This window comes from Acinonyx jubatus, chromosome A1, assembly GCF_027475565.1.
Source record: "Acinonyx jubatus isolate Ajub_Pintada_27869175 chromosome A1, VMU_Ajub_asm_v1.0, whole genome shotgun sequence".
Lineage (NCBI taxonomy): Eukaryota > Metazoa > Chordata > Mammalia > Carnivora > Felidae > Acinonyx > Acinonyx jubatus.
In genome coordinates this window covers 235353326-235359555 of record NC_069380.1, presented here as the reverse complement: position 1 = coordinate 235359555, position 6230 = coordinate 235353326, and positions in this window count along the sequence as shown.

Genomic DNA, 6230 nt, shown 5'->3' with positions numbered 1-6230 from the left:
AGGGGGGGTTGAGGGTGTCGGTGCGAAGAGGCGGGGCTTCGCGGAGGAAGGGGCGGGGCCTGGCCGGGGAGGCGCCTTTCGGGGTGTTCGCACCAAGGTGTGGCGAGCCCCCTGCGTCCCTTGACCGCAGCCTCCCCGCCCAGGGACCACGAGCCCTTCCAGGACGCTGCGGTCCCAGCGAGGGTCGCACAGTGGGCAGCGATGGAGTCAGGGGGATCACCTGGGGAGTACCCCGGGGGGAGCCCTAACGTGGGCCACCTGGTGCGCGCTCAGCGCCTCCTGAGAGGGGCCTGTGGTTTGTCACTGTCACGTAGGCCGTGGCCCAGGCACTGAGCTGGGGCTCCAGCCGGGGGTGGGAGTGGGGTGGAAGGAGCAGGGTTGCAAATGTGCGAAGATGCGCAAGGACCAAGGTCGTCAGCGCTGGTCCACGTGGGCCTGGGGGGTAACTGAGGGCGGTGGGCAGTGAGCTGGTGGCGGCAGCACTTAGCTGCTGGCACGGCCGCCTCCTGACCTGAGCTGTGGGCTTTCTTTTTCAGGTTCTTAGGCTTCTGTTGCCCCACCGTAAACAAAAAACCTAAATCAATTCCCTCCTAAACCATGTCCAGACAGGAAGGGGAGAGATCGGAGGCCCACGATCCCTGTGGCACCATCTGCAGGCTCCTTTCAGACCCAGAGCCTCCGCCGGCAGGTCACGGACCTGCCTGCAGCCTGCAGCGCCCCTGGAAGAGCCAGAAGCCCCCCGTGCGGCCCAGCTAGAAACTCCCCACAACACTGACCGCCCCCCACCCAGACCAGGGGGCCAGTTTTGACAATGCTGGTCATGACACTTGAACAAGGCACTTCGGAGGAGCCCCCCAGATGAGATTTCACCTGAACCCAGGTGCCACCGCGTGTCCAAGTTTGACTCCCTAAGAAGCAGACAAACCTCTGGGTCTCAGGAGGCTGACGGGGACGACGTGCCCGAGCTTGGCAAACACTGGATGGCCAAACAAATGTTAACCTTTAATAATGTAAGAAGCTGAGTCGGGAAATTGCTTTTATTCCTGGCTGTAGCATTTATACAGGCCTCCCCTCTGGGCCCCGAGGGGGCAGAGGGTTTGCATAGTTACTGGGCTCGCTGGGCAGTCTGCCCTTCTGCGGAATACTCGGATTACGTGCTGCTGTTCTAGAATTCTGCGGAGGGAGCACGGGAATCTCCAAGGTTGTTTGAGAACTGCTCATTTCGGCCACTGGAGGGTTGGCACTGCTGGGGGAAATTTGTTCTTTTCCAAAAACGAAGTTACTCTGGTTCATCTGGAGAGACTTCAGAAAACATATTTAAAAAGGAAAAAGGAGGCTGGGAGAAAGTGAGGCAGAAAACTACCGGTGTGATCAATACCGTGTTGACGGTGAGGAAACGCCCCCCGGCTTGAATGGAAATCACTCCTCTCCAGGACACTCCCCCTGGCCGTACGTGTGTGGTTAACCTCTCTTGAGAAGTGGGTGGTCTTAAGTCACTGCGCCGTAAACCTGAACAGTGTTCCAAGGAGAAAGTTGTGCTGTTGGCTTAAGATAAAGTACGACGGTCTCATGCGGGGCCTTCTGGGAGGCAGCCTGTGGGCGTCACGGCTCCCCCCTCCAGGTTTCTAAACAGAGTGGCGTCTGTGCCAGGAGCCCAGAATGCCGCCGTGCTGTCCATTCGGTGCATGAGTTGCAGGGCCCCCCAGCCCGTGCACGGGGGGCGCAGCACGTGCGAGAGAGGCTGACGTCAGGAGACGGCTGACAATGTGTGCAGGGAGCTGGGGGAGGAGCTGCAGGGTGTCCGTAGGCCGTCTGTCCCCGGTCTACGAGGGATTCCAGAAAGTGACGAGGGTGGTCTGAGCAAAGGGAGGAAAACGCCGTTCTGTAAGCGCCAGCCCTGCTGGCCTGACCTGAGCCCTGGGGGGGGAGGGGGGAGGGTCAGTCCGTGGTTCCCCAGCAGGCAGCAAGTTGCTCCGCACGCACGCTCGTGGGCTGCCACGGGGCTGAGGGCCTGGGGGGCTGGCGTGGGCAGGCCTCCCCGGTAGGGGAGCCGGCTCTGGGTGGCAGTGCGGGGAGGGGCTTGCAGGGGGACGGGGGGGGGTGGGGTGGCTTCTGGGGGGCATGCTGGCCAGGCGCCCTCCCCCACCGGGTGCCTTCCCCCTTACCTCCCAGGCAAATACACATCAACTCCCGACAGGTGTCAGCCCATTAGGCCACGGCCAACACGAACACAGCACAAGGCGGCGTCTTCGTGGAGGCTGTCCGTGAAGGCAGCACAAGAGAGAAATGGGGTCCAAGAGACGGGCTGGTGCGATCCAAGCCCTGCTGGTCCCTGCTCCCAGGAAGGGCCTTCCGTGCCGCGCCCTCCAAGCTGCTGTGATGCCAGCCTCTGCCTCAGCCTGCGTGCCCCCGACTCTGACCCTCCTGGAGAAATGCCAGCTGTGAGTCCCTGGTGCCAGGCAAGGCCACATCCCCAGGGTCTGGGACAGGACGTGGCATCCTTGGCCCACTGTGGCCTCGACGCTCAGCATGACAGAGAACACAGCTGTTAAAAGGCTGTGGCTCCGGGTGCTGGTCCTGGTGCCCCGACGGATGATCTCCCGGACCCGGCTGACCCTCGGCCAGAGCCAGCACACCGAGCCTGGGGCAGCACGTGCACAGAGCCCGCTGTCCTCTCTCCGCCCTGTGGGCGTGACCAGCGCTGCTGTCACCGGTGCCACCAGCTCCATGGGCACCGCGCTGCTTCCCCCCCGCCCTCTGGCACCCGAGCCCCAACCGCCGGCCGGCTCTGCAGCCAAACTGTCGTTTTGAGGATTAGATGTAAATGGAGACTGACTTTCTACTCAGCACCATTCTTGTGGGGGCAGCGCGGTCCTGTGCCGGGGACGCACGTTAACGTGACCGCGTGCCTCTGGAAGGACATCTGGGACCCTCTGCCTCAGAGCTGTTGTGGATAGAGCTGCTGTCCGTGTTCGCAGACGGGGTTTTGTGCCTGATCATGTAGCTCGTCGTCTTCCTGGATGAAGGTCCGGGAGGGCCGTGTCGGGTCCCACCGTCCACTGTGTTTGCAGGGCTGAGTGTTCCCAGCGGCACCGGCCCCCAGAGGGCTCCGCTGCTGTGGCTTCTCGCCAGCACTCGCTGCCCTCACCGTTTCTTCTGGGGGCCTCTCCGAGGTGGTGTGGACTGTCCGCAGACCGCCAGGGAGGCACGGGGGCACCTGGGCGTGGGCAGCTGCGACTCCGGGACCCCGTGGGCAGGGAACGCGGCTCAGGGAGCACAGGGGAGGAGTCACGGGAGGAGCACCGTCCAAACCACACGGGCTGAAGGGAGGGGCGCAGAGGGCAGGGTTGGGGACCTGGGGCTCGGGGGTGTTTTCCGGAAGCAAAGTGGGCGGTGTAGCAGGACCTCCGTGTGGCACCCCAGGGACCCAAAGCCGCCACATGTCCCCACTGGGAAGAGGGTTCTTTTGTCTGAGGCAAACCGCCCTCGGAGACTGTCACTGTCTTCCCACGAATCTAACACAGGCTCGCTGTGGGGGTTCTCACCCTAGCCGGCCATGTGTGCGATGACGTCTCTGAATAAACAACGTGGGAACAGCACACTGAAGCCAATGGCAGATGGGTCACACGTCACACTAGTGTCCCAGGCAAGGGGGAGATGGAAGGAATGTGTCCGACTCACTTGGGGTGCACCTTTCTACGAGTGGGTTCTCAGAGGTGTCGACCGAGCCAGCCGGGAGTGGGCGCCGTGTCGGCGGGAAGGGGACCCCTTCTGGGCTGCTGCACGGCTTCACTGCAGTGGCAGCCGCCTGGCCGCGGCCGAGCTGTTTAGACCGGCGGAGCCCGGCCTTGCCAGATCCGGGAGCCCCCCTAAGTCCCCCCCCCCATCAGGGCCGCTCTTCCGTACGCTCCCATCTCTGCGTCCCCACCCACAGCTGCACCCTAGTGCTTCTCAGCAACAGGTGTCTGAGACAACACCCCCCATCAGCCTCCCCAGAGTAAAGAAAATTCACCCTGACATCAAGACAGCTTAAGTCACAAGCAAGTGGATTTGAAATCGTAACAAACCAACACGTAACAGGGACGGAGCAGAGGACACGGGCCTCGTGCCTGGCAGCGTGGAGCACCCACGTGGGCAGCAGCGGCCGCCCGGCCAGCCCTGCCGGTTTCCAGTCGCCCAGGTGGCGGGTGGCCCCCGGAACCTCGGTGTCTGTCCGTCTCCCAGCTTCTCTGGATCCAGGGAGCCCCTGGTTCCTGCTGCTACTCTTACCCCGACCTGGGGCTGAGAGCAGCCCCCCTTTTATTTTCCGTGCCCCGTTCTGCGGGACAGGTCCCTGTGAGCAGAGTAAAAAGGTGTCTGCTTGGCGCCCGTGTCGCCCAGGCCACGCCCCATGGGGTTGCTGCCCTTACTGGTGAGCAGGAGCCGCAGAGGGACAACGGGCCTTGTTGGCAGCTTTTCGCACATTTGCTGCTGTCTCTGAGCAGCCTGGGAAGCGGGTGCTGGAGCATCGTCCTTTCCTACAGGTTCAGGGGCGGCGGCTTCCCCAAATCCCCCATCACTCGGGGCGGAGCCAGACACAGACCCAGCTTCTCCAAGTGCAGGGTCCGTGTCCGCAGCGCGCGCGGCTGGGGCTGGTGCGGGGCAGCGAGCTGGGGCGGGGGCCTCGGGAGACGCGGCCCCTGGGGCCGGGAGGCCGGGTGGCAGCTCCCCGGGGGGAGGGCCGTGCTTCCAGTCCCCTTAGCGGAAGACGCCGCTCGCCGCCTCCCTGGCTGCTCTGCGACGTTAATCCACGCTGACCTGCTTCCACCGCTTTGTGTACTCCCTCTCCCGCCCTCAACCGCCCGAGGAAAACCAATAAAAAGCACTTCGGGCTAAAATCCCTCCGAGTGCAGGTATCTGGTTCTCGTATCTTGGCAAACAGCTCGGTTCCTGTTGTGTGCCCAGCTCTGGATTTCCGCACTCTTAAAACTTATTTGTCGAAATTTAAGAAAATGGTAAGATAAAATTACCCACTTGGAGGCTGGAAGGTGGAATTTACTTACAGAATCATGTTCTTAATCTCTCATGTCGCGAACAGCACGCGCCCCCCGCCCCCGCCGGCCGCATCCCGGCTCCCTGGCGGGCAAGGCCCAGCGACAAGGCTGACTTCCTGGACACTCAGGAAGGGGCAAACCAGTGACTGGCCGCTGGTTGCCGTCGGCACGAGGTGGGGAACGACAGGGAGCAGGGAAGGAGGTGAGGGCAGCAGACCCGGGCGTCTGCCTGTTCCCCGAGAACCCCCGTGGTCACAAGGGGCACAGCTCTGCTGCCGTGAAGGATAACGATCAGAGCCACTGGTCCAGACGTCCTCGACTCCCCTGCTTCACCTCCTACTTGGTCGGCTGCAACAGGCTTCCTATCTCGCTCACCAACCCCCCCCCCCACCGCCCCCCCCAGCCTCACGGCATCCAGAAAGACTTCGAAGAGCAGATAAGAACACGGCACGTCTGGTTGTCCTTGTTAACATCTGCTCGTGGCTCCAGGAATAGAGTCTACACTTTTTACTGTAACTTTCAGAAATCTACCTTATCTGGTCTCTCCACCTGTGTGACTCAAGGCCCCGGGAAGACCCACACATCACATGTCCACAGAGACCCTGGCTCCCAGCAGATGTGGACGGCCACGCTCCAGCTCCTCCTGGAAGGAGTCTTCAACATTTTGGGTTTCAGGATTCCTGCCGTCAGCCACATGTGAACACACAATCAAAACCCTCCAAGCGCACGACAAAGCATGACTGAGGGTGAGCAGGGTCAAACAACAAAGCAGCAGAACCAGATACGCAAATTCTGCAGCTGTTGGGAAGGGTCCATATTGTAGCGGGACTTGTTTTCTGCATCTGGGAACGACAGCGGAAGGTACGGCATGAGTACAGGGCCAGCCCCTGAAATCAGACCAGGCGGCTTGAAGGGAGTCAAATAGAACGTCTGGAATTATGTGCGTTAGCAAATAATACAAGATTAAATAGGGAGAATCAGGTACCAAAGGAGAGAGACTTAGCAACGTGGAAAACAGGACTGAAAGACGCACAGAGAGCAGGAGGCGGGACACAGGAAACAACCGATTAAGAGGTCAGAACAGACCACAGTCCTGGAAGGAAAGACCACAGTCCTGGAAGGAGAGAACAGGAAGAGGGGAGGGGCGCTCTCGGGGAGACAGTGGCTGGGATTTCTCTATTGTTGAAGGAAGACATG